The sequence below is a fragment of the Panicum hallii genome, chromosome 4 (assembly GCF_002211085.1).
Source record: "Panicum hallii strain FIL2 chromosome 4, PHallii_v3.1, whole genome shotgun sequence".
Taxonomy (NCBI): Eukaryota; Viridiplantae; Streptophyta; class Magnoliopsida; order Poales; family Poaceae; genus Panicum; species Panicum hallii.
In genome coordinates, this window is record NC_038045.1 from 11,683,218 (window position 1) to 11,706,428 (window position 23,211).

A 23,211-nucleotide genomic window follows, 5' to 3' on the forward strand; every position below is an offset into this window, starting at 1 on the left:
ATAACCTCGCCTAGCCGCCCACATACCCTTGGGTCCTGACCACTCTCGGTCTCCACCCATACATAAACACATCCACCTCGGACGACTACTAGGCTAGCCAGTGGGATTAGGCTAAGTCCGTCCCATTCCGGAACGCGTGGTCGCACTGAACATAGGTTAGGTGAGATGGCAAAACAACTCGGTCCTTGGGTTTCACCAGGGCAGTAACCATCCTCAACATCACAACCTCGAGCCCACCACCACGATAGCACTCGAACGTAAGTCTACCACCACGGTAGCGCTTACACATCCACTGTCCCACACTGCCCCGGTCGACATCTCATCTCATATCAGGTTCAACTCAACATATCCAAGGACAATAGGCAATCATCATGCAACACATCATAACAACATGCTATCAAGGTAGTAACTAGGTCCATCTCAATCACTCGGTAATTATCAGCAGCACATGCAATGACCTATACTAAAGGTTGTAACAGGTAGTTCATCACAGTAGGCGCAATATGATCAAGCAGGAATCGATGAGACTTGCCTTCGCTAGCGTAGCGATCCTTCGCGTCGAACTCCGGGTCATTCGGTTCCTCTAGTTCTCCTTCGCGTACGGGTTCTGATTTTGATTCATAATCACGCAAACAAACCACATACACATACAAGCAAACATCATCACATCATACAAATATTGGTTTCATTTGATAGCTCTTGATTTTATATGAATTTAGGAAAAAGAATCAGGTCAATCGAAGTTCGGATGGGTGAGATATGGTCTAAACAGTGTTGATGTTTGGTTAACTACGAAAATAAAAAGAAATGGATCGGCTTGGGCTGTACGAGTGCATTTGGCCTGCTGTGCAATCGATTTGGATCCAGCTAATTAGTGTACGTGGGCTTAGGCATGGTTAGGCTGTGTGGGCTCCATTTACTCAGTCCATCACGTGGGACTAATTGGCCTCAACGAAGAGCGGGGAACATAGGAACGGGGATATATGCCTGTGTCTTCTCGGCTTCTCGCCTCTGTTCCGCCATTGGAGAGCTCGAGTGAGCTCTAGCCGGTATGGGGGAAGGGGAAGGAGACGGCCAGGGAGTAAGGGAAATCAATCCCTGGTTCACAGCTTGATCATTTGAGGTGTCAGCTCGGGGAATGGCCATGAGAGACAGCAGCTGCATCGGGGAGCTGCAGCCATGGAGGCAGAAGCTCGACATGGCCTCGGGAAGACGATGGGCAGGCGATTCAATAGAGGGGATAGGCAGAGGAGGAGCTGCTGGTGCTCACCTTGCTCTCGGCTGGCTCGGAGAAGACTCGCGGTGCAGATCGATGACGGCGGCTGCGACGGCTCGAGGTTGAGGAAGAAGTACGAGCTCGGCTTGTGGTTCACTGCAGCTGGTCTCGGTGAAGGCAGGGCAGAAGCGACGCCGAGGTAGTCACTTTATAGACAGGCGATGGCGGTGCGATCGGCAAAAATCTCCACCGGTAAATGAGGCTGCTGTGCGCGTGCTTGAGCACAGTCCGAGCGTGGACTCGCTCGAAGCGGCGCTGCCCGACGGGTCGCGTCGCTGCCGGCGGACAGAGCTCGGGATGGGTCCGACTGGTTCAGCGGTGATTGCGGTTGCGGCTTGGTCTCGGGGGCGCCCGCGGCTGTCGACTCTTGCCGGTAAAAATCTTCACCGCGGCCGCTGTGCGCGCGGACGCACACACAGTGCGAGCGCGGACTCGCTCACCCACAATTCAGACTGAGCTACTCAACGGGTCACGACATGGTTAGGAAGGTGGTAAGTCCCTATGGCGTGCAGACGTACTGGTGACCGTTTACCGGAGTAAAGGTTGCGTACGGCTATCTTCCGGAGGCTTCGGCGCGTGCGTGAAATTGGTGAGGTGCGCGGCTGCCGAGGCTGTCGGTCTCGCCGTCGCGGCGTGTGTAAAAGCAGGGGGGAACATACAAATTTGCCGGAACACTATGCAAGGCTAGCGGGCATGCTGGTGATACTTCATCGGCTTCGACTAGAGGTAAACGGTGAATGAGATTCTACGTCGTGCGGTGGACTCGAAAAAATTACAGGGATGTCGAGAAAGAACGGTGAGCTCTACTGATGATATTCTGGACTGAGGAGGAAGAAGGGTAATAGGATTAGAAGATTAACACGGTTACGTTGGAATGAGATAGAAGGAATTCGGTTGGGTTTCCAATTTAATAAGATGGAGGTCAAGATGAGTCGGATTGTGGGTTGACAAGGAAAAATACAAGGGACGGGCTGCATTTGGGATGAGAACAAAGTTTGAGCGACTGACATTATTTTATCCAAAGTACTTTTATTAATTTAATTAATTAATTAATTCTTAAGTACGGTTTTAAGCATGCATAAAATTTGGGATGTTACAGACCTACCCCACTTAGGTGGAATCTCGTCCTCGAGATTCGGGTTGGTCCTGGAAGAGGTAGGGAAACTCGGCTATCAGCGCTTCCTCTCTCTCCCATGTCGCTTCTACTTCTGAGTGCCTGCTCCACTGGACTCGGCAAAGCTTGACGGTGGATGTTCGGGTCCCACGAGTCACAGTGTCCAAAATCTTCACGGGCACCTCTTGATACCTCAAGTCGTCCTGCAGATCGATGGTGTCCGGTACCACTTGCTCCTCAGGCACTCTTAAATATTTTCTCAGCTGGGACACATGGAAGACATTGTGCACATCTGACATCTCCTCCGGCAGCTGGATCTTATAAGCTACGGCTCCCACTTTCTTCAAGATCGGAAAAGGGCCGATAAATCGTGGGGCCAACTTTCCACGCACTTGGAATCTGCATGTGCCACGGATTGGAGAGACTTTAAGATACACATGGTCTCCAACCTCAAAGCTAAGTTCACGCCGTCTCTCATCCGCATAACTTTTCTGGCGTGACTGAACTGCCTTCAAATTTGCTCTTATCTCTGCCACTTTTTCTTCTACTGCTTCAATAAAATCCGATCGTTCCACGATGCGATCCCCAACTTCAGACCACATCAGTGGGGTCCGACACTTCCTTCCATAGAGAGCTTCGAACGGTGACATCTTGATGCTGGTCTGGTAACTATTGTTGTAGGAAAACTCGGCATATGGCAGACTATCTTCCCAGTCCTTGCCATAAGTGAGGACACATGCTCTCAGCATATCCTCTAAGATCTGGTTAATCCTCTCAGTTTGGCCATCTGTTTGAGGATGATAAGCCGAACTGAAATCCAGCTTAGTGCTGAGTGCCTAATGCAAACTCCTCCAGAACCTCAAGGTGAACTGGGTCCCTCGATCTGAGACTATCCGCTTGGGTACGCCATGCAGCTTTACTATACGGTCGATGTACAGCTTAGCTAGCTTGTCATCGCCGTAAGTGGTGCGCACAGGTATAAAGTGGGCAACCTTTGTGAGACGGTCGACCACTACCCAGACGGAATCATTACCACTCTTGGTTCTGGGTAGACCAGTAATGAAGTCCGTACCAACTTCATCCCATTTCCAAACTGGAATTGGCAAAGGCTGGGGTAGTCCACTGGGCTTCTGATGCTTAGCCTTGATTCGCCGACATACATCACAGTATGCTACGAACCTAGCTATGTCACCTTTCATTCCATTCCACCAGTACTTTTCCTTGAGGTCCAAGTACATTTTGGTGGCACCAGGGTGAATAGAGTAAGCTGAGTTGTGTGCCTCATCCAAAATGGTTTGACAGTAATGACCTTGCTTAGGCACACACAACCGCTTTTTGAACCAAAGAGCTCCATCCTTATCCACCCTGAAATCTGGGGCCTTGTTTTCTCCTGTTTGGGCCTTGATCTCCATCAACTTCTCATCATCCTTCTGAGCCTCTTTGATCTGATCATCCAAAACTGGTCGAACACTAAGGTTGTAACCATAGGAATGGGGTACAACAATTAGGTTCAACTTCTGCATTTCCTCACATAACCGAGGCTCCTGGGTAACCAAGTGGTGGCAATAAGCTTTTCTGCTTAAGGCATCTGCCACTACATTAGCTTTACCTGGATGATAATGGATCTCTAGATCATAATCCTTAATTAACTCCAACCATCTCCTTTGCCTGAGATTTAGATCTGGTTGGGTGAAAATATACTTAAGGCTCTTATGATCCGTATAGATCTCACACTTATTTCCAATCAGATAATGCCTCCAAATCTTCAGAGCATGCACTACTGCTGCTAGCTCCAAGTCATGAGTCGGGTAGTTCTGCTCATGGGGCCTTAACTGACGGGAGGCATAGGCTACAACTCTTCCTTCTTGCATAAGCACACAGCCTAAGCCTTGTCTGGAAGCATCACAGAAAATGATGAAGTCCTTGTGAATGTCAGGCAAGACCAACACCGGAGCGGTAGTTAGCCTTTCCTTTAATTCACGAAAACTTCGCTCACAAGCTTCTATCCAGACAAACTTCTTGTCCTTCTTGAGCAACTCCGTCATTGGCTTGGCTATCTTAGAGAATCCTTCAATGAATCTCCGATAATAGCCAGCTAATCCAAGAAAACTTCAAATTTCCGAGACGGAGGTTGGCTGCTTCCACTCTGACACTGCAGCTACTTTCTCTGGGTCTACTACTACTCCTTCAGCAGTCAGGACATGCCCAAGGAAGCTTACCTTTTGTAGCCAAAATTCACATTTACTGAACTTCGCATACAGTTGGTGGCTCCTAAGCTTGCCCAAAACTACTCTGAGGTGCTGCTCGTGCTCTTCGGCACTTCGAGAGTAGACTAGTATGTCATCGATAAAGACAACGACAAACCGGTCTAACTCCTCCATGAACACCTTATTCATGAGGTTCATGAAGTAAGCAGGGGCATTGGTTAAACCAAACGGCATTACCGTGAACTCATATTGACCATAACGAGTCACAAACGCCGTCTTAGGCACATCTTCTAGCCTAATCTTCAGCTGGTAGTATCCTGACCTTAGGTCTATCTTGGAGAAGAACTTGGCTCCTTTCAACTGATCAAACAAGTCATCTATCCGAGGCAATGGGTACTTGTTCTTGATGGTGACTTCATTAAGGGCTCTATAATCCACACATAACCTCATGCTTCCATCCTTCTTCTTAACAAAAAGGACAGGTGCTCCCCACGGTGATGAGCTAGGTCTTATATAACCTTTCTGCAGGAGTTCATCTAATTGCTTTTTCAACTCGACTAGCTCTGGGGCTGCCATCCTATAGGGTCTCTTGGCAATAGGGGCTGTACCAGGGGCTAGGTCTATGGTAAATTCTACTTCATGCTCTGGAGGCATACTCGGTAATTCTTCAGGGAACACATCCATATACTTTGCTACTACCGGTACCTCCTTTGGGGTTTCAGCCTTTAGGTTGTGCAGCATGGGGCCTGGTCTACTGACCTTAACATGGCAAGTGACCGTTTCTCCATGATGATTGGTCACGTTCACAGTCCTTTCTGCACAGGCTATGCTTCCTCGGTGTTTAGTTAGCCAATCCATCCCGAGGATAACATCTATCCCTTGGGAGTTGAGTACCACTAGGTTGGCTAAGAATACTACCCCACTTAGGTTAATAGGGATGCCATTAACTCCTAAGTGGCAAGGTATGTGGCCTCCCGGGGACTGAGTTATTAATGGCCTCTTAAGGGCTACCGTATCAACATCATTAGCGTCCACAAAACTTGACGAGATAAAGGAATGGGATGCACCAGAGTCGAAAAGCACAGTTGCAAGGACTGATTGGACTAGGAACTCACCGAGTATCACTCCAGGGGCATCCTCAGCTTCCTCGGCGTAGACATGGTTCACTTTGGCCTTTCCATAAGACTGCTGGGTCTTTGCTGGTGCTCCACGGCTGGCTCCAGATGTTTGCTTTGGTCCATTCACTGAGTTGGAGAAGATCGATGGTGCTGGCTTGTTCTTGTAGGGACAGTTGGCAATAAAGTGCCCTGTCTCACGGCAGTTAAAGCAAGCCTTTGGGTTGGTCAGCTGGTTCCCACCAGCTGACTGAGTGTGGTTAATGCCTTGAGTCTTAGCAGGTGCAGACTGAGATGGCTGCCTGAAAGATGCAGTAGGCACCTTGTAAGACACCACACTATGACTCTTCGGTCCAGAATAAGCTGGGTGCTGAGTTTTCTGGGCTTTCTCTTGGTAAAACACCTTCTTGCCTTCAACCCTCTCTTTTTGTCCTTGATTTCTTCCTTCTTGTGCTTTGCGGTGGTGATGGCCTTGTTAACCAAGGTGTTGAAATCCGGATAAACAGAAACTCCAAGCAGGGTCCTTATCTCCGGATCCAAACCACGAAGGAAGGCATCTTGCTTCTGCTCATCTGTCTTCAACACCTCTGTGGCATAACGGGACAACTCTGTGAACTTGTGCAGATATTCCATCACTGACAAGTTCCCTTGCTGTAGGCTCATGAACTCCTCCAACTTGAGCTTCATCACACTCTTAGGGATGTGATGCTCCTTAAACAGCTTAACAAATCTGTCCCAAAGCATGGTGTTGGCATCTTCATTCATCTCCCTGTAGCTCTGCCACCATGCCAAAGCTGGTCCTCTCAGCTGCTGGACAGCCAGCAACACCTTATCCCTGTCATCAGCATGGACCACTTCCAACTTCATCTCAATTTCCCTAATCCAATCATCCGCTTCAATCGGGTTGTCGTATCCACCGAACTTTGGCGGGTTCAACCGGTTAAAATCTGCAATCCGGTTGTTGTTCTGGGGAACATTTGGCCGGAGGTTAAGGTTGCCATTATTTCCTTGAGCGGCCAGGGCATTCATCAGTAACTCAAGAAGTCGAGTCTGACGATCCAGAATGGTCATCAGATCAGGGGCTGCTGGGGGTGGTGGCGGTGGTAGCTCAGGATTATTCTCTCCCACATCATCCTGGTTGCCAACCGCCGCGGCTCTCGCTCTCTCAGCTTGGTTGACCTCGTCCTCGTCCCTAAGAGCTTGGTCCCTCTAGACTTGGCTCGATCGGCGGGACATCTGCGGTCAAGCACAAGCAGGTTTAATATTATTACTTTTATTATTATATAGCACACACACAAAGCGTCACAAACAAGCACCAAGCAACACAAGCATTCATTCAAACAAGCAAAACACAAGATACAACGAGCGTAACACTCCCGCTAAGTACTATGGGTCGACAGGCACATCAGCCTGGCTATCCTCTCCTAATGCTTGCTTCGTCGGGTCTTCTCCTTCGTTGGCTTTGTCTTCTCGGGGAGACGTTGGAGGGGTTGGTGGGACAGGTTCGCAAATCCTCCTTCTAGGACTTGCAAGATGGTACATTGGTACTCCCTCCAAGATTGGAGATTCATCACCATTCCCGGAGCGATTCTTCCTCTTGGCACGCTCTACAAGGTAGACAACCCTAAGGAGCTGACTGTGGCGGTCGGCTTGCTCCCTAAGGTCTTCTTCTGCCAAGACAGCTCTACTTTCCGCGTTGGCGGCTTGGGCTTCGGCTTTAGCAAGCACCACCCTCACTTTTTGCCAACGGGTTTCAGCCTTTTCAGCATGCTTGATGAGACTCCTCACGTGTTGGCCTAGCTGATCACAAAGATCATCTAGGGCTAATAAATAGCCTGACATGGCCACAACGGTGGGATTATCTTCGCGCTCTCCAGGGCTCTCCAGGGCCCGAATCCTCGCCACCCAGGCGTGGCGATTGCGATCCAAAGGCGTGAAGTACTTCATGGGCGTGGGGACCAAGTGCCATTCATACATTTGGCACAAGTACCTCAAGGCTTTGCGAGCTACCAACTGGTATGTGTCTTTCAGATGACACCCAGTGGCAGTGACACTCCACGGCTTCATCTCTAAAAACTTGTCACTGGCACCAATGTGCACCGTGACTTCGCAGCTCTCTGTGCCATGCTCCACTATTCACGACCCACGTACTCTGGGCATTCCAGAATACCTAGTCGGATAGTGGCGGCGTAGAGCACTTTAGGGAAGCCATCTTCCTCGATGCAATAGGTGGTGGTCCAATCTCCAGACATCTGATTAACAAGCAAAAAGGGGTTAGCACATCAAAAATGAACCTATCACTGAGGCTCTAGGGGGTTTCTTGGGTTCCTATGGGGGTTTCCATCCTAAGGGGACATCCTACGGTCTCGCAAGGCCTATGGTCCGTGTCCTACAGCCAAGTATGGCTCTGATACCCCTGAAGTGCCCCGACCCAGAGGATCGGTGCTAATAATGTATTAATATACCAGAAAATAGTCTCTGGTACAATACATTACATAGGTGGAACCAAAGTCATACAAACTTTATTTTTACACAGTTCATCACGAAGATTACAATCACTAGGAACACGATCACAAACAACATATAGGCACTAAGCTGCTCTTCACACGTCATCGGCACTACCGCTAGACTATGGCTCCACGAACACAGACTTGGGTGCGGGCACGGACTACTTGACGTCTTCTGGAACGTAGTCAGGATCCTCTGAAAAACATATCAACAACAGGGGTGTGTACAAAAGTACTCCGCAAGTCCCACCTCGCCCTACGGGAGGGGGTTAAAGCAGATAAACAATGTAATGATCAAGTATCTAAATAATGCAATAACAAATACAACAAAAGGGTGAAAAATAACAAGAATTCCGGGTTCATCTCACTAATAACCATCACATAACAGGGCTAGGATATGCTAGATAGGCACCTCGTTGTTATGTCCACACCGTAACATGTCCTGTACCGAGGACACGGCCATTCGAATGGATTTGTACACTCTGCAGAGGTAGCACGCTGTACCCACATGCACAATACTGCCAGAGACAGTATTGACATAGCCGACACCCAGCCATGGCATAACCTCGCCTAGCCGCCCACATACCCTCAGGTCCTGACCACTCTCGGTCTCCACCCATACATAAACACATCCACCTCGGACGACTACCAGGCTAGCCAGTGGGATTAGGCTAAGTCCGTCCCATTCCGGAACACGTGGTCGCACTGAACATAGTTTAGGTGAGATGGCAAAACAACTCGGTCCTTGGGTTTCACCAGGGAAGTAACCATCCTCAACATCACAACCTCGAGCCTACCACCACGGTAGCACTCGAACATAAGTCTACCACCACGGTAGTGCTTACACATCCACTGTCCCACACTGCCCCGGTCGACATCTCATCTCATATCAGGTTCAACTCAACATATCCAAGGACAATAGGCAATCATCATGCAAGACATCATAACAACATGCTATCAAGTTAGTAACTAGGTCCATCTCAATCAGTCGGTAATTATCAGCAGCACATGCAATGTCACACCCAATTTATAAGAACATAAACCGAGCAATCATATATGCGCCAGGGTTAAGTCACACATATATACAACAGAATCATCAAGATATCACAACACGTATCTCGAAATGAAAGTGTATAAATTATAAATGAATATCTTTATTACAACTGAATCAAGAATCAGTTCAAGGAATGCGGAAGCGTAAAAAAATACATGAAGAACAGGGCGCCACAGGGACGTCGGTTGGGAGACAACGCCTAAAAATCGTCAAGTCCGCTGATGTAGTCCTCTACGTTGCCTAGTACTGAGCAGCAGTCGAAGATATCCCAAAGAGAACAGAAGAGTAGAGAAGGCAAGTGTGAGTACACAACTTGTACTCAACAAGTATAACACGAATTATGAGGCTCTAAGGTTAGCTGACTCAACTGCATTAGCTTTTAATCTTGGCAAATTTTATTAAAGCTATTTACTATAAGTGGATGAATTACCATAACCCAAGTTACATAGAAATTAATCAAGATTAACTGCGAGTCTACTGAGAACCAACCAAACCACCAAAGGTAAACCCCGCTAATCAGACGGAGGATCTGGGCCGCTAATGACCGTGAGCACGGCTAGTATACCAGTTTTACACTCTCGAGAGGTTGCACAACTTTACCCACAAGTCATGAGCTACGCTAGTTGTTCATCACACTTCCTTAGGTGAGATGACTAGCAAGCGCACTACGAGACCGTTACAAAGGATCACGTTAGTAAGGTGTAACCGCTAAGGTTTCTAGATCAGCAACGATGGGGCCCACCTCACGGGGGTACAAGCACACAGCACAGACCAAGCCGGAGGAGCAGGGACCATTGAAGCTTACCACCCCTCTTGCCCCGCAGGTAAGTTACTCCCAAACCAAAATGACCTAATTAATAAGTCAAGACCATCCCATTCCAGTCTTGTGGTTGCGCGGTTGTCCCAGGTTGTCACTCTATGAACCGGTCCTTATGGAGAGTGGCCAACCAAGCACTAAGCACCGTGCTGGCCCCCTAAACCATGTTTCTAAAAAAACATATTTTAACGAGACGTGAGCCACTCAAGCACACAGCACAAGGGGCCACTCTCAGAATCAAGTTGCATATATCATTAATCAAATTTAATTAAAAAGAACCGTTATATGTGAGAGCGTAGCACCTAGCACAACTAACCAAAATGCAACCCAAGGTATTTATATAAGGGATAAAAGTGGCTAGGAAATTCTTATAGGCATACAGTATTAAAATGCAGTATGAAATTATATTTAAAAGTGATAGGATGTTCATGTTATACTTGCCTTCCTTAAAGTTCTCCTGCTGCTGCTCAAAGGGCTCTGAAGTAGGTGGCTCCTGGTACTCCTCCGATGGCTCAACGTCTACTCATGATCGCAACGCCAAAACATGGTCCACACATGCACATACATACAAACAATGGCAAAAGATAAGAAACAGTACAACAATATAGTAAAACAGCACACAAAACTAAGCTAAAACTATTCTACACGTTACAACGATCGCGTGAGCGTGAAAACCACCTAAAACGGAGCTAAGACGCGAAGACTAGGGTTAAAACAAGGTCCAGGGGCTTTTCTGTAAGAAAATAGGAGATTCTAAGGGGTTCTGCGCCAAAACCGAGGGTCTAAACATAATTAAAGGTTAGACCTAGGGTCTAACATGCAAAAACACCGGGGATGGACGGCGGGTACTTTTTCTAGGAAGCTCAGGGGCCTAAACCTTAAAAACAGGACCTAACTGGAATTATTTTTGAACTAAGGTGGACTGCGGGTTGATTTTTGGAAAACTCAGGGGCTCTTTAACAAGATTACCAGAGCCAACCGGTATCTTTGGCTTCGGACCCCTGGATCTCGATCGGGTGGCCCGGGTCTGCTTGGTCATGATCTAATCCTGGCCGCTCGTTACAGATCGGACGCACGGGGGTTTGGGCTGCAGGGGTGGTGGCGCTAGGTCGCGGGACTCCAATTCCCGCGGCGGCGCGCGGCTTGAGCTCGCCGGAGCTCCTCAAATCCGATGCTCCGGGGGTCAAATCTACTCGAGCTCGGGTCTGGAAGGTTCAGCGCGACATGGGTAAACCACCTGGGCCTAAGGTGGGGCTCGGGGAGGCCTCAGGCGGCGTGCACGACGACGGGGGCGGGTCGGCACGGCGGCACATCGCCGGCGCGCGCGTTCCGGCCGCAGGAGCAAGCCTTGGTCCATGACATCTAGCGCAAGACGCCCAGGAGGATGATGTGGTGCTCACCGAGGGCTTGAGGCAGGCTGGAACGCGGTGGAGGATGGCCGGCGACAAGGGGCAGGCGGTGAAGACGATCGGTGCTCGTGGGGAAGGTCGACGCAGGGGCGCTCCGAGCTTCTGGTCACCACGGGTTGACTCATGGGGATCCTGCAAAGGTTCTATGGGGGTTAGGGAGGTCCGGGGATCACCGGCGGCGAGGAATCGCAGGGGCGGAGCAGGATACCGGCGGCGGTCCTCGGGCTCGATTCTGGCGCGGGCAGGGCTCGGGGTCGAGAGTGGAAGCCTCGGGAAACTTCCTGGTGGCGAGGCGGAGCTACTGCGGGTCTTGGCCGGAGCTGGGGTGCACCGGAGCGACGGTTACACGGCGGCGCAGAGGCTCGGTGCGGCGGAGCAGAACGGGGCAACGACGCTAGGGTTTGGGGCGGCTGCGGGGTAGGGGATGAGATGCTGGGGGGTCCGCGGGAGCCAGATAAAGGCCGGGCAGGGGATCTCGGCGTGCGGGCCCGGTGCTAGGGCTCGCCGGAGATTTCGGGCGGCCGGTGCGCGGGGACGAGGAAGGAAGGAGAGAGGGGAGGGGAGGCGCTGACAGGTGGGGCCCAAGAGCCAGAGAGAGAGAGGGAGCGCTCGGGCTGGGGAGCTGGTGGCTGGGCTGGGCGTGGCCCATGCGTGAAAAGGGAGCCGGCCCAAGAGAGAGGAAAGGGAGAGCCAGGCCGGGCTGCGGAAAAAAGAGGGGGAAAAGGAAAGGTGGGCCACGCGGGTTAGGAAAGAGAGAGAGAGACTTGGGCAGCTAGGCTGGTTTCTTCTTTTCCTCTCTTCTCTATTCTTTTCCTGATTTCCAAACTCAAATCCATTCTAATTCAAATTTGAACCCAAACTAAACCATTCAAACAAACAAAAGAGATGCACCAGCATGAATGCACAATCATGTTGAACCTAAAATAAATTTTAATTACTTGTGGTATAAAATTAGTTTAAATGCAAGATAAATCAAGAAAGACCTTAGAAATTTTATTTAAGACAAAATAAATTCATTAAAATTTTGGAAATTTACATTGGGTGTTACATGCAATGACCTATACTAAAGGTTATAACAGGTAGTTCATCACAATAGGTGCAATATGATCAAGCAGGGATCGATGAGACTTGCCTTCGCTAGCGTAGCGATCCTCCGCGTCGAACTCCGGGTCATCTCCGGTTCTCCTTCGCGTACGGGTTCTGATTTTGATTCGTAATCACGCAAACAAACCACATACACATACAAGCAAACATCATCACATCATACAAATATTGGTTTCATTTGATAGCTCTTGATTTTATATGAATTTAGGAAAAAGAATCAGGTCAATCGGAGTTTGGATGGGTGAGATACGGTCTAAACAGTGTCGATGTTTGGTTAACTACGAAAATAAAAAAGAAATGGATCGGCTTGGGCTGTACGAGTGCATTTGGCCTGCTGTGCAATCGATTTGGATCCAGCTAATTAGTGTACGTGGGCTTAGGCATGGTTAGGTTGTGTGGGCTCCATTTACTCAGTCCATCACGTGGGACTAATTGGCCTCAACGGAGAGCGGGGAAAACAGGAACGGGGATATATGCCTGTGTCTTCTCGGCTTCTCGCCTCTGTTCCGCCATTGATGAGCTCGAGCGAGCTCTGGCTGGTATGGGGAAAGGGGAAGGAGACAGCCAGGGAGCAGGGGAAATCAATCCCTAGTTCACAGCTTGATCATTTGAGGTTGCAGCTCGGGGAATGGCCATGGGAGACAGCAGCTGCGTCGGGGAGCTGCGGCCATGGAGGCAGAAGCTCACGTGGCCTCGGGAAGATGATGGGCAGGCGATTCAACAGAGGGGATAGGTAGAGGAGGAGCTGCTGATGCTCACCTTGCTCTCGGCTGGCTCGGAGAAGACTCGCGGTGCAGATCGACGGCGGCAGCTGTGACGGCTCGAGGTTGAGGAAGAAGTACAAGCTCGGCTTGTGGTTCACTGCAGCTGGTCTCGGTGAAGGCAGGGCAGAAGCGACACTGAGGCAGGCACTTTATAGACAGGCGATGGCGGTGCGCTCCGCAAAAATCTCCGCTGGTAAACGAGGCTGTTGTGCGCGCGTGCTTGAGCACAGTCCGAGCATGGACTCGCTCGAAGCGGTGCTGCCCAACGGGTCGCGTCGCGGCTGGCGGACAGAGCTCGGGATGGGTCCGACTGGTTCAGCGGTGATTGCGGTTGCGGCTTGGTCTCGAGGGCGCCCGCGGCTGTCGACTCTTGCTGGTAAAAATCTTCACCCCGGCCTCTGTGCGCGCGGACGCACACACAGTGCGAGCGCGGACTCTCTCACCCACAATTCAAACTGAGCTACTCAATGGGTCACGACATGGTTAGGAAGGTGGTAAGTCCCTACGGCATGCAGAGGTACTGGTGACCGTTTACCGGAGTAAAGGTTGCGTACCGCTGTCTTCCGGAGGCTTCGGCGCGTGCGTGAAATTGGTGAGGTGCGCGGCTGTTGAGGCTGTCGGTCTCGCCGTCGCAGCGTGCGTAAAAGCAGAGGGGGGGGGACAGGCAAATTTGCCGGAACACTACGCAAGGCTAGCGGGCATGCTGGTGATACTTCATCGGCTTCGACTAGAGGTAAACGGTGAATGAGATTCTACGTCGTGCGGTGGACTCGGAAAAATTACAGGGATGGCGAGAAAGAACGGTGAGCTCTACTGATGATATTCTGGACTAAGGAGGAAGTAGAGTAATAGGATTAGAAGATTAACACGGTTACGTTGGAATGAGATAGAAGGAATTCGGTTGGGTTTCCAATTTAATCAGATGGAGGTCAAGATGAGTCGGATTGTGGGTTGACAAGGAAAAATACAAGGGACGGGCTGCATTTGGGATGAGAACAAAGTTTGAGCGACTGACATTATTTTATCCAGAGTACTTTTATTAATTTAATTAATTAATTAATTCTTAAGTATGGTTTTAAGCATGCGTAAAATTCGGGATGTTACACATGGGCTGCGGTGTAAGCATTCCATCAATCTGCAGCGGTCCCTTCCAATCTGCCTGAAGCATAAGGAACCTTCTCCCTGTTAGTACACTGGACGATGTTCAGCATTTTCTCTACCGTCTTGATCCAGTCATCAGCTTGTAGTGGATCAGATGAGTGAGAGAATGAGGGAGGTTTGTGGCTCATGAACTTCCTATGCCTGTCTCTTGCTGGTGGTGGTGGAGGTGGTGGAGCTTGGTTCATCTGAGCCTGCATGTTGGTTATAGTATTCACCATGTTGGTAAGCAGCTGAGTCTGGACGGCGAGAAACTGCTCCATCCCTGCAGGTGGCGCCTGGTGTGGTTGACTTTGTTGAGGATCAGGGTTGGTATTGTTGCTTGTTCCCTGTCGCGGCACTGCATGCTGATCAACTCCTGACCCGGACCTTGTGTTCACAATCTGATTGGTTAGAAAAATGAGACTCATGAAATTAATCATGGAAAAAAAAGGGTAGGAGCAAGGATAAGATAAAGATAGTAAAGAAGATAGACAACCCCAAGCTTTACTAAACTATCTATTTGTATTATAAACTTGATATAATTGTGGTCATCACTCCACAATTTATCGCAATCATTACAAAGATCCAAACCATATTGTTCTCACAAAACCAAGCACACTTGCATATTAATCTAAATTAAAACACACTATAAAGACCGTTTCGAACAAGCGATTACAAAAGACTCTTAGAAAACTTCTATCTAAAAAAATACTCCTATCTTAACTCCTATATCTACATCTCTAACAATAGCGGGTGTGGTAGCCAGGCTCTCCGTAGTGGACGTGCTTGCGAGGAGGTGAATCTGGCAGGTACTCCATAGGCTCGTTGCTGTCGTACTCCGGGGGTAACTCCGGATCTCCCCTCAGCCGAGCTTCCAGAATCGCTGAAGCGTCCCCCCCCATCAGGGAAGACTTAAAAGTGTGAACTTATCAGTCCCAGGAGGCTGATAACACTTTTATTACAACAGATGGTACATCACCGTACATCTCTTCGCGGTAATGGGCAATGAAGCGCCACTATCGCGAGGATTACAACTAAAACCCATACTACTACACTAGTTACGAAAAGAGGATCATCAGAGTCTTGAGCCATGCGGAATCCAACGGTGGCCTCAACCACAGGCAAGACTGGGTGCAGGACGGAACCCTACTCGTTGTCTTCGGGGACGTAGTCTGGGTCTTCCACTGTAAAAGTAGGAAAGGGGTGAGTACAAACGTACTCAGCAAGTCCAATCACACCCACGGAGGGGGTATAACGGAATTTAATGCACAAGGTAATCCAAGGACAAGGTTATGGTTCGTTTACGGAAAAATTCGGTTATATGCAGAGGTTCGTTTAAAAATATTTTCAAAACTAGTTTTCAAACACCAAAAGCACGTAATGTTGATCCACACAGGATCCAATTTTTAAACTGCTACCGGACTCCCCGTCCGCCGTAGCACACGGCACAACTGCCGGACACCTTCCAAACAACTCACACCAGCCCAACCATTCCCAGAGAGAAACACTAGTTATGTGACCACACCATAACTTGCCCAATACCGTGGGCACGGCTATTCGAATAGATTTAAACTCTGCAGAGGTGTGCAACTTTACCCACAGGGGTTAAACGGGGGTCCAGGGGCTTGTTCGTAAATATCCGAAAAGAGTAAGGACCTATTTACGATTCCTAGAAATACCCTGAGCATGTTAAAATGTGTTGAGTATAACTAGGTTTATGTATCGAGGGGTTTGGTTTGAAATATTAGAAAGAACGAGGTTTCTTTTGCGAAAGGGAGTGAATAAGAAGTGTTTTATGGGTATTAGAGTGGGGGGGTCTTCTTGGAAAAACAGGGAAGGCCAGGGGGTTTTTCGGCAAAGGGCCACCTTCTTCCTCCTCCCTTCACAGGAAACAGAGGAGAGGGGAGGGGAGCTCCGGCGCCGGCCATCCCCGGCGGCCCGGGCTCGATGGCAGCCCCGAGGGTGGGGGAAAAGGAAGAGGGGGCCAAGGGAACTCGATTCCCCCACTCACCTTGAGCCGGGGCAATGTGTGGGGGTGGGGCGACGGAGGGCAGCGGGCGGCGGCCGTGCGAGGCGCGGCGGCGGCGCTGGAGGCGAGGGAGGTGGCAGGCGGTGGCAGTGGAGGCCGTGGGGGAAAGAGGGGCGGGGTGAGGGCCTATTTATAGGCCCTCAAAGGCGGCGGGTGGCGGTGGTCGGTGGGGAGGCCGGCGAGCGGCGCGGAGCGCCTTAATGGCGGCCGCGTCGTGGCGTCCGTGTCGCCGAGTGGCGGCGCAGGCGGTGAGGCCGGGGCGACGTGACGCGTGCGGGCACATGGGGCGACGCTGTGCAGCGCGCGCGGCACAGCAGCGGCGGGCGGCGCGTCGTCCGTGCGCGCGTGCGCGCGTGGCACGGCACGGCGTGGGCCAGGGCGAGGGCGCGGCAACGGGCGGCGCGGCGCGGCGGTCAGCGCGGTACGCGGGGCACGCGGACCACGCGGGGTGGGCGCGCGTGCACAGCACGGCCGGGGCAGCGCGGGCGCGCGGCCGGCCGGCGTTCGGGCATGCGGCAGGGGAGAACAGGAAAGAAAGAGAGAAGGGAGGAAGGAAAAGAAAGAAGGAAGGAGAAAGAGAAAAAAAAAGAAAGAAAGGAAAAGAGAAAAGAGAAAGAGAGATTGGAAAAAAAAAGAAATGGGAGAGGGAAAAAAAAGAGAGAGAGAGAGAGAAACGCGTCGGCGCCGGTCGCGGCGGCGACCGCGGCCGGTCGGCCACGCGCGCGGGATTCGCGCGAGGAGAGAGGGAAAAGAAAAGGAGTCGCGCCGGCGCTAATCGCGGCGGGCGGTTGCGCGTGAGCGACAGGCCATCGAGCGAAGCGGAACGGGACAGCGATCCGGTTAGGTTTTTAGGGTTTTGACGTCGAACCGTTTCTACGAATTACTCTAGCGTCAGAGCGGTGCGGCGGTCAGGCTCGCGTCGGCCGTCAGCGTGACGGCGAAACGGAGAGAATCAGGGTTTTACGACGAATACATTTTCGGCCAGGATACTCTAACGCGTAGTTTAAATTTGAAATTTTTCAGGGCGTCACAAACCTACCCCACTTAAATGAATCTCGTCCTCGAGATTCGGCTGATTCCTAAATAGATGGGGAAACTCCTTCTTTAGCGCCTCCTCGCGTTCCCAGGTTGCTTCTTCTATTCCGTGTCTGCTCCATTGAACCCTGCATATTCGCACCTTAGAGTTTCTTGTCCTTCTAGTGACAGTGTCCAGGATTTTGACCGGTACCTCCTGGTACCGCAGATCCGGTTGTAGGTCTATTGTTTCCACTGGCACGTGTTCTCCTTCGGGTACTCTCAAGCATCTCCTTATTTGCGAGACGTGAAACACTGGATGTATATCCGACATTTCTTCTGGTAACTCCAGTTGGTATGCTACCGCTCCGACTTTCTTTAGAACCCGATACGGTCCAATGTATCAAGGGGCCAACTTTCCTTGTACTTGAAACCTTCGCGTCCCTCGAATAGGTGAGACCTTAAGGTAAACAAATTCTCCTGGGTCGAAACTTAGTTCTCGCCTTTTCTTGTCTGCGTAGCTTTTCTGTCGGGACTGAGCCGCTTTCAGCTTTTCGCGGATCTCCGCTACTTTTTCCTCTGCTTCTTTTATGAGTGCGGGTCCTACCAGGGCGCGTTCTCCAACTTCCGACCACATCAGGGGAGTTTTGCACTTTCTTCCATAGAGGGCTTCGAATGGCGACATGCCCAGGCTGGCTTGATAGCTATTATTGTAAGAAAATTCCGCATAAGGCAGACTCTGCTCCCAGTCCTTTCCGTAGGTCAGGACACATGCTCTCAGCATGTCTTCCATAATCTGATTTACCCTTTCGGTTTGTCCATCCGTCTGTGGATGATATGCAGAGCTGAAATCTAACTTGGTGCCCATGGCTTGATGTAAGCTTTTCCAGAACCTAGAGGTGAATTGGGTCCCTCTATCCGAGACAATTCGGCTAGGCACTCCATGTAACTTTACTATGTTTTCCACATAAAGCTTAGCCAGCTTTTCTCCACCGTAAGTGGTTCGTACGGGTATGAAATGGGCCGATTTAGTGAGTCGGTCCACTATTACCCATATGGAATCGTGTCCCTTCTGTGTTCTGGGTAGGCCTACTACGAAGTCCATTCCTATTTCATCCAATTTCCAAACCGGGATAGGCAAGGGTTGCAATAATCCTGCCGGCTTTTGATGTTCGGCCTTGATCCTTTGGCAGGTATCACAATGAGCCACGAATCGTGCAATATCTGCCTTCATTCCATTCCACCAATATTTTTGCTTTATGTCCATATACATTTTGGTGGATCCTGGGTGGATGGAGTAGGCTGAGTTATGGGCTTCGTCCATGATTATTTGCCGGAAGTCTCCTTCCTGGGGTACACAAATCCTATCCTCGTACCACAACGTCCCCTTATCATCCACTCTAAAACCTGGTGCTTTGTTTTCTCCAGTTTGCTTGCAGATCTTTACTAGCTCTTGATCCGAGTTTTGAGCCTCTCTAATTTTATCCTCTAGTGTTGGTTGGACGTTCAGCACATGGCTGGAACCTCGCGGAACAATGTGCACATTTAATCGTGCCATTTCCTCGCATAGATGGTCATCCTTGGGTCCATAGGTTTTCCGGCTTAAGGCGTCGGCCACCACGTTCGCCTTTCCGGGGTGATACTGAATTTCCAAATTATAGTCCTTGACCAACTCCAACCATCTCCTTTGCCTTAGGTTTAAATCCGGCTGAGTGAAGATATACTTCAGGCTCTTGTGGTCGGTGTAAACCTCACACTTATTTCCAATCAGGTAATGTCTCCAAATCTTAAGGGCATGCACTACGGCTGCTAATTCCAAATCATGGGTCGGATAATTCTGCTCATGAGTCCTGAGTTGGCGGGAGGCGTATGCAACGACTTTCCCGTCTTGCATCAGTACGCACCCTAGTCCTTGTCGGGATGCGTCACAATAAATGACAAAGTCCCGATGGATGTCCGGTAGGGTCAGCACTGGGGCGGTTGTCAGCCTTTGCTTCAATTCTTGAAAACTTCTTTCACAATTTTCCGTCCAGGCGAACTTTTTCTCCTTCTTAAGAAGTTCCGTCATGGGTCGGGCTATCTTAGAGAATCCCTCAATAAATCTCCGATAGTATCCGGCTAATCCAAGAAAACTTCTGATTTCACTAACGTTGGTTGGTCGCTGCCAGTTGGAAACTGCTTCGACCTTCTCTGGGTCCACTGCTACGCCTTCCGCGGTCAGAATGTGACCAAGGAAAGCTACTCTCTCCAGCCAGAATTCACACTTGCTAAACTTGGCATAGAGCTTATGTGTCCTCAGCTTTTCCAATACTACCCGCAGATGTTGCTCATGTTCCTGAATACTCTTGGAGTAGATAAGTATGTCGTCAATAAAGACTACGACAAACTTATCCAGCTCGTCCATAAATGCTTTGTTCATGAGGTTCATAAAATAGGCAGGGTCATTGGTTAGTCCGAAGGACATTACTGTGAACTCAAACTGCCCGTAGCGGGTGACAAAAGCTGTCTTAGGGATGTCACTTTCCCTAATCTTGAGCTGGAAATATCCTGACCTTAGATCGATCTTGGAAAAGTACTTGGCTCCTTTTAGCTGATCGAAAAGGTCATCAATCCTGGGGAGGGGGTATTTATTCTTAATGGTAACTTCATTCAGTGCCCGGTAATCTACACACATCCTCATACTCCCATCTTTCTTTTTGACAAACAGAACCGGGGCTCCCCATGGCGACGAGCTTGGTCTGATAAAGCCAATCCGTTGTAGTTCTTCTAGTTGCTTCTTTAATTCCGTCAATTCCGAGGCTGCCATCCTATAGGGTCTCTTGGCTATAGGGGAGGTTCCGGGGATAAGGTCGATGACGAATTCTATATCCCTGTCTGGTGGCATACCGGGGAGTTCCTCGGGAAAAACATCTGGGTATTCATTTACTACCGGGACTCCTTCTAAGGGCTGGGCTTCCACGCTAAACACCATTGGGTCAAACTTACTATCCCGGGTATGGCAGATCACTTGTACTCCTTCAGGGTTTGTTAGGTGTACTACCTTGTCAGTACAGCCTATGAGACCATTGTGTCGGCTTAACCAGTCCATCCCAAGGATTACGTCTATTCCCCCAGACTTAAGTACTACCAAATCTGCTAGAAATTCTACCCCACTTAAATTGATCCTTACCCATGGACAGCCTAATTGACAATTGATGTTGCCTCCAGGCGTCCGGGTTAATAGGGGTATATTTAGTAGTACTGTGGGTATTTTGTGTTTTTCCACAAAGCTTGAGGATATGAACGAGTGCGATGCTCCAGAATCAAATAATACTGTTGCCAGAGCTGAGTTGACTAGGTACTCACCGAGCACTACGCCCTGAGCTTCTTGAGCCTCCTGCGCATCGATGTGATTGACGCGGGCTCGTCCAAATGATTGCTGGGGCTGCTTCGTCTGCTGGCTGTTGTCGTTGTTGCGGATAGGCACTCGGTTGGCACCAGTCAGGGCTGGTCTGGGTCCATTCACTGTGTTGGAGAAGGTTGACGTAGCCGGCTTGTTCTTGGCATAAGGGCAATTGGCAATGTAATGCCCTGTTTCACGGCAGTTGAAACATGCCCTAACATTGTTGTTGTCGGGGGCGACCTGACTTGCATTGCTCTGCGGGGCCCTCGTGGTATTCTGACTCCTAGGCGGGGCCTGTGATCCTGTCACTTGGGACTGAGTCCTATACTGCATTGGGGCCTGAGATCTTGGTGCAGTGTAGTTGGTGTTCCTCAGCTTTTGGTAGCGGTCCTGTTGGCGGGCCTTGCTTTCCAGGAATTTGCGTTTATTATCCTTCCTCTCTTCGGCTCTGGCCCTTTCTGTGAGGATAGCTTTGTTCATCAGGGTGTTGAAGTCCGGATAGATTTGTGGGGTAAGCAAGGTCCGGAGTTCTGGGTTTAATCCCTTCTTGAACATGTCTTGCTTCTTATCGTCGTCGTTCACTTCTTCCGGCGTGTACCGGGCCAATTCTATGAACCGGTGGGTGTACTCCTCCACCGTCATGCTTCCTTGTTGTAGTGCGCGGAATTCATCCGCCTTGCACTTCATGGTGGCCGAAGGAATGTGATAGCGGCGGAACTCCCTTACGAATTCTCCCCAGGTGATGGTAGAGGCATCTTCGGCTGCGGCACAATAGTTTTCCCACCAGGATAATGCTGTTCCGTTGAGCTGGTGGGCTGCCAGAAGGACTTTATCTCGGTCCTGGCATTCGAACGGTTCGAGCTTCCTCTGAATCACTCGTAACCAGTCGTCTGCATCCAAAGGGTTGCATGATCCAGCAAAGGTGGGCGGCTTGGTCCTCAGAAAAGCTGTCAGCTTGTCATTCATGTTTTGCCCTCGTGGTTGCCGGTTAACAAGGGCGTTGGCCAATGTTTCCAGTATGAGGGTCTGGTTGTGAATTATTTGTGCCAGGTCTCCGAGGGGTGGGGGTGGTGGTAGTTGTTCTCCTCCTTGATTTTCTCCTCGGTTCTGGCTTACTTCCTGTTCTGCCTGAGGAGGGTTTTGTTCGGCAGGCTGCGCTCCGGCACCAACGGCTGCGGGGTTCCGGCTACGGGAGGCCCTCGTGACGCTCCGGGGAACCATCTGTTGATTAGAGTGGGATTATGATTAGGTGATGTTTAAGTTGTTTAATTCGTATATAAGGCAGAATCTACCTCCTGCCAGTAGTTATATATAACAAGCGGCACACAACAAATCAGCACACATCATCACAAACAACAAGCACAAACAACTTTATTACTGCAACGGGGAGGTACAGCTTGGGGTAAGGCTAGATCTCGTACTACTCGTCCGGGATCAGGCACGACTTAAACAAAAGCGGCTGGGGACACCTTACTAGGGTGGCGTCGGTTATTTTATTCACGGGGCAGGCCTTCTTCTTGGGCGGAAAGCGTGAGTGATCCTTGCTCGCCGTCCTCTGGATTCCCATTGGTCAAGGGTTGCGCTGCAGCATCCCTTTCGACGGCGGCAGCAGAGCTTTCAGGGTTCTCGGGTGGGGCTTGTGTGTTTCCAAAGAGGGGTCCCCATCCTATGACGGGCGTCCCGAGTAAGACGTGGTCTTCTCCGATTGCCGGGACTGGTGTTCCACTTCGGGTCCAATCTTGCATGCGCCGGTCTCGGGCTTGCCTGAGGCTCTCTTGGGCCACTGCTTCGCTACTGACCGCGGCTGCGGCTCTTGCCTCGGCGTGGGCGGCTCGGATCTGCTGTAATCTCACTGCGAGCTCCGCTTGCTCGGCTCGATGGATCTGCTCCCTTAGAAGGTTGGCTTGCTCATCGAAGAGTTGGTCCAGGGCGGCTAGGTGAGTAGCCACTTGGTACAGGGGGCCTTCTTCGTGGTGACGTCGTTCCAGGTTTCTCATGCGTGCTTCCCAGACTGGGGTTCTGATGGCCGGCGGGAAGAACTTTGCTGGTATGGGGGCGAGGTGTTCTTCAAAAATCCGGCACAAATAACGGAGTGCTTTTCTGATGGCCAAGGGATAGGTGTCCTGATGTCTAAACCCTGTGGCAGTCACTCGCCAAGGCTGGATGTCGGGGTAGCGGTTACTCCTGGCGATGACCAGGATCACCCTGCAGCGGAGGGTACCATGGTGCTCGTACTCTCGGCTGTAGTACCTTGGGCGCTCTGTAACGCCAAGGTTCTC